We start from the raw sequence: 5,863 nt of genomic DNA on the forward strand, positions 1-5,863 counted from the left end.
TTTCTAATAGGTGAGACCGTCGGATTCATGAAGTTTGAGCGCGAAGTAGGCCTCTGGCGGTCAAGTCCGCAGGCGAGAAGGCCTCGAGCGGCCGTGATTTGGACCGTATCCTTTCTAATAGGTGAGACCGTCGGATTCATGAAGTTTGAAGCGCGAAGTAGGCCTCTGGCGGTCACGTGGTCCGCAGGCGAGAAGGCCTCGAGCGGCCGTGATTTGGACCGTATCCTTTCTAATAGGTGAGACCGTCGGATTCATGAAGTTTGAAGCGCGAAGTAGGCCTCTGGCGGTCACGTGGTCCGCAGGCGAGAAGGCCTCGAGCGGCCGTGATTTGGACCGTATCCTTTCTAATAGGTGAGACCGTCGGATTCATGAAGTTTGAAGCGCGAAGTAGGCCTCTGGCGGTCACGTGTTCCGCAGGCGAGAAGGCCTCGAGCGGCCGTGATTTGGACCGTATCCTTTCTAATAGGTGAGACCGTCGGATTCATTAAAGTTTTGAAAGAGCCGCTTTCGCCCTCGGTAAAGCGAAGGACCTGATCGTCTTTCTGCTTAAAAGGCATCCGATGAAGGGTTGAGGGACTTTGGGGGTACTTGACTGGCCCCGATGGCCTCCAGCGAAGTTTTCGAAGGTGTTTTTTGATGCGGTGGTGCTATTGGGAGACATTCCTCCCGCGCCCCCACCAGCTACAAAATTCTGTTACATCATCTCCATTTTTAATACGTAGTTTTATCTCTGTGTTGTCGGGGTTTTTTTTGGTTTTATGCTTTAATTTGTTTTTATTTATATATTTATTTATATCACATTAACCTCCAAGAATATTTTAATACCAAGAGCCATAGTGGTGCAGTGGTTAGAATGCAGTAGATACAGATAGGCAGAGTTGGAAGGGACCTTCTAGGTCATCTAGTCCAACCCCCCGCCCAAGTTGGAGTCCCTACCCCATTTCTGACAAATAACAGTTCCAATCTCTTCTTGAAAGTCTCAAGGGATGGCCATGCTCTCGCAACTTCCGAGGGCAACTTCTATTCCATGGGTTGATTGTTCTCCCGGTCAGAAAGTTTCTCCTTATTTCCAGGTTGAATACTCTCCTTGTTCAGTTTCCATCCATTATTCCTTGTCTGGCCTTCAGGGCCTTTAGAAAATAGCTTGACCCCCTTCCTCCCTATGGCAGCCCCTCAAATATTGGAAGACTGCCATCATGTCTCCCCTGGTCCTTCTCTTCCCTAGACTAGCCAAGCCCAGTTCCTGCAACCATTCATCGTATATTTTAGCCTCCAGTCCCCTAATCATCCTGGTTGCTCTTCTCTGTACTTGTTTTAGAGTCTCAACATCTTTTTTATAATGTGGTGAACAAAACTGAATGCAGTACTCTAGGTGTGGTCTTACTAAGGCTTTATAGAGTGGTATTAGTACTTCCCTTGATCTTGATTGTATCCCTCTGTTAATGCAACTTAGGATTGCATTGGCTTTTTTGGCGGCGGCTGCACACTGCTGGCTCATATTTAGCTGGTTGTCCACTAAGACTCCAAGATCCCTCTCACATTATGCATTATTAACTGGACAGAAAACCGTCTTTACTTCATTGAGGCTTATTACGTAATTGTATAGGATTCCTTAAACAAATGTTTATTTTTTTCCATCTGATATGACTGAGGCTTCAGGAAGGGCCGCCTTGTCTCAATATGATGTATCACTTGAACAATATATATTACTTGAAAAAAATAATAATAATTCAGCACAAGTATTTCCAACGTACTATTGCATCAGTAGTGCTTACTGATGCGTATTTCACTGAAATGAGACTCACAAGTTACTTTGACTGAATCTTGGAATCGGCTTTTGGATTCTAACTGGCTTTCTGCAGAAGATCTGGCAGATGTCCCATGTATTCACTGCAAGAGTTTCACGTCTCCATTGTCTGCCAACGGTTCTTATAAATAAAAGGTACATTTTTAATAATCTTTTAGTTCAGGGGAGAAGGGAACATTTGCATACTTGTGTTTTATACAAATTTCAAAGTGTAAACGTAATGCCATAAGATATGAGATGAGATACGAAACAAGTATATGTTAGCAAAACTTAAAATAAAATTTAATTCACTCTAGGATTTACTGTTTTTGTTTTCTGATCTTTCATCACAAAATGGAAAATGAAAAATTAGTAGATAAGATAAATTATAGTTAATGTTGATTCAATTTTTTTCCCTCAGTAAAAAAAACTTTTCTTATTTGCTAATCCTTGAGGTTTTCACACTTTAGCTAAAATTAATCAGAGCATGAAATGGTTTAAACCAACTCATCATTTGGTTTTGAACATCTTATTCAATAGATGTCAGTGGAGACTTGCTTGTACTATGTGAAGATAGAATTAAAGTAGGAATTGAATGACCATGCAGAAAAACATCATAAAAGGAAAAGAAGAAATAATAATTCCTTTTCAAAATCCTGCTTGAAATAAACTGGTCATTTCAATGTAAACACATGCCATTCAGGCTATTGTGTAAGTATAATGTACAGTATGTATTTCATACCTTATTCACTTTTTTTTTTAAATTTCATCAACTACAGTATATCCAACTCGACTGTTTCTGTCTTCCTGCTCCTCTTCTCTGACCTACTTATTCTTCCTTCATAATTTGCTTTGCAATTCTGTGAACTTATTCTGCATTTATCCACTTTATCTTTATGATCAAACCCAGCTTCTTTCATACAGGTTATGCTACATCAATCAAATTAATTTAGTAAATATTTGCTGTTATCCTATCTTTTCTTGTTTCACCATAACTCTTATGAATTAGTTTTATATTTCTTCTAATGCACTTAACTCTCCCTAACATATAACAAATTGGACATACTTATGTCCAGTATATTTTCTTTCAATAAATGAATTCTTCACAAAATACCATTCACTATCTTTCTAATACCATTTATATGTCTTAAATCATGTCTTTTTGTGTTCATTTCTAGGCTTCTGGTTCCATCAAGGCATCTACTTGGTTCTTGTTTGAGGGCATTTTGATAACTAATAAGTTTATTTTCACTGTCAAATGCCACAGTCTTAATCTTTGATGCATTACTTTTCTGATCCGTATTCCTTGTTTCATCACATACTCCATCATTCACTGCAGATCATTTCAGATCTCAGACACCATTACGGTTTCATATCATTACCAAAGTATATGTATAAATGATGCGTCTAACTAACCAACACACCATTAACATCACAAGTAATGATATTTTCCTAATTCACACATGCTTTACTTCCCTCATATACCACCCTAAACTATATCCGGCAATTAAGATAAAATCTGAAAGAAAGGTAGATGAATAGAAATAAAGAGTAGAAGAGGCAGAAAAAAATGAAAAAAACTTTAAAAGAAATAGAAAAGAAAGATAAAAATATAGTAAAGAAAAAAATATGCATGTACGTGACTTCCAACCTTCATCACAACGACCGTGTTTCTCATATAATAAGGCCGGGTCTTTTTTTCTTTTTTTTTTTGAGCCCCGAAAAAATGGCTAGGCCGTCTTTTCGGGGGTGACTTAATTCCCCCCCTTGCATCTTCAGGCGGGTGGGCGGGCGGCGACGGCTTGGATGTTGACCTCGGCATTGGTGGGGCACTTCGTATCGGGGTCAACGCAGGCAGCACCATATCCGGGTGTGCAACCAAAGTACTTCCTCACAGCAAGCCCCTCCACCATTGCCCCCCATTTCGCATGTTTTAATATAGGCCTTAATTTGGGGGGAGGGGCTTAATTTCATTTCATGCCTATAAAACATGCTGGGACTTCCTATTGGGGGAGGCCGTATTGTTGGAGAAACAGGGTATAAACAATTTTAGTTACTTATCTCCTCTTAAAATACAACAGATGATCTCTCTTCCCATATCCCATATCTTATCTATAGACAAAGTCATAAAGTAGCTGTCATTTTAGTCCTGATGTGAGCAAAGTCCACTGAGGGTTATGTAATGAAATGTGTAGATGACGCAGGGGGAAGAGATCCCACCTTGGAAAGTTCTCAATAAAAGGGCAGAGAAAGAAATTTAGGAAGGACTTGTCATAATATTTAGTCCATTCAAATAATGTCCGTGAATTTGATTTCTTTTTATTTTTTTTTCCTTTGTCCCTTCTCACAAGATTTTTCAGAACATTAACATGTTTTTGTGAATCCAATGAAGCAAAATTATTCAGATTGCTCTTGGTATATTGTTTGTATATCCTTTTTAATTATTAAAACATCAGCTGGTTTCTTCTGTATGTCCAGTGTAACATCTTTTTCCATGTTATTCTTGTAGCCTGTCATTTGTAAATCTACCCGATAAGTCAGTTGCAATCTTGTCCGATAAAACTTGTTTCTGTCTCACAACATCGTTTAGACACAGTTTCTCCATAGATGTAGAGGTCTCTTGTAGAGTTAAAATGCAGGACTCAAAGCAAATATTTATTTATTATTTTATCATTTTATTTATTTATTTTGCCAAGCAAGTATTAGATAACAGGTATAAGTATAAACATGGTTATGAATACATGAAATGGCTATGAATAAGAAGAAACAATAGGACATGGACGGTAGGCACATTGGTGCGCTTATGCACGCCCCCTAGAGACCTCTTAGGAAAGGGGTGAGGTCAATAGTAGACAGTCTAAGGTTAAAGTTTTGGGGGTTTGGGGAAGAAACCAGAGAGTCAGGTAGAGTATTCCAGACATTGACCGCTCTGTTATTGCTGAAGTCGTATTTCCTGCAATCAAGTTTGGTGCGGTTTACCTTGAGTTTGTATCTGTTGTGTGCTCTTGTATTGTTGTGGTTGAAGCTGAAGTATTATAATCAAGACCTATTGCAATATTGATCGTTAACCATGCACACTGAAGAATTCGCTCCAGAAAATGGTGGAAGGAACTCCTGAACAGAAGGATGTACTCATACATTTCCGATAGGAGGACAAAAATGATACAGTCATACATATGTATGTATTGTACACTACCCAAATCCTCTTGCTGAGAGAGATGGGCAGTAAAGAAATATGAAATAAACATACAAACAAACAAAGCTTAAATGTTTAAACCTCCGGTTACTTCTCCGCCCTTCTACTGTTCCTATCTTCAAGGAAACAAAAGGTACTGTCTTAATAAAAGAAATGTTCCTGTAGAAATGTTGATAAGTGTTCCTGATACCCAGGCACACATTTTTATGTGCCAATTAGCAAACATTCCTTCTGTGTTTCTATTTTGTAACGCAGTCCCACTTGTCAGAATTTGTTTTCTTCACACTGTTAACACTGTTAATGTTATCTTCTCAATCCAATTTTTAAAAGTATTCTTCAATACGTCCAGCGTTAAAATATTATGCTCCATTCTATAACTGTAAGTTGAGTTTGTGTTCTACTTTAATTTTAATGTTTTGTTTCCTCTAGCATGCAATTTTTAAAATGTTATAGGGGTTGTTTTTTTTTAAGTCAAAATAAAAACATTTCCCACGGGATGGATCCTTTATAATTATTTCCAAAATTTTATTTCAAATTTAACTGCACCTTTAGTCCATTTGTATCTTTCTAAAATAAAGTTATCACAACCTTTGAGGATGCCACCTTGACAGACACTACTAAACTCAGTAACATTATACAGGTATAGCTTTCTATACCTATGGTATACCAAATTAGAGGCTGTCATTAAAAATACTAATCGGAAATGACTTCGTCAATTTATGCTGATTCCTGAGAATCTTTTCTTTTAAGTGCTTGCCCCATCTGACAATCTATTCTTATTCCTAATAACAGAGACATTAACATTACAAGTTTTCTGGTCTCGTTTTCCCTTTTTTTAAAATCTAATCTGTATGTAACTGCTTCTGTCCTTTAAAACGGGG

This window comes from Pseudonaja textilis, chromosome 5 (genome assembly GCF_049901715.1).
Source record: "Pseudonaja textilis isolate UNSWEBS1 chromosome 5, rPseTex1.2, whole genome shotgun sequence".
In the NCBI taxonomy this organism is placed as follows: Eukaryota; Metazoa; Chordata; class Lepidosauria; order Squamata; family Elapidae; genus Pseudonaja; species Pseudonaja textilis.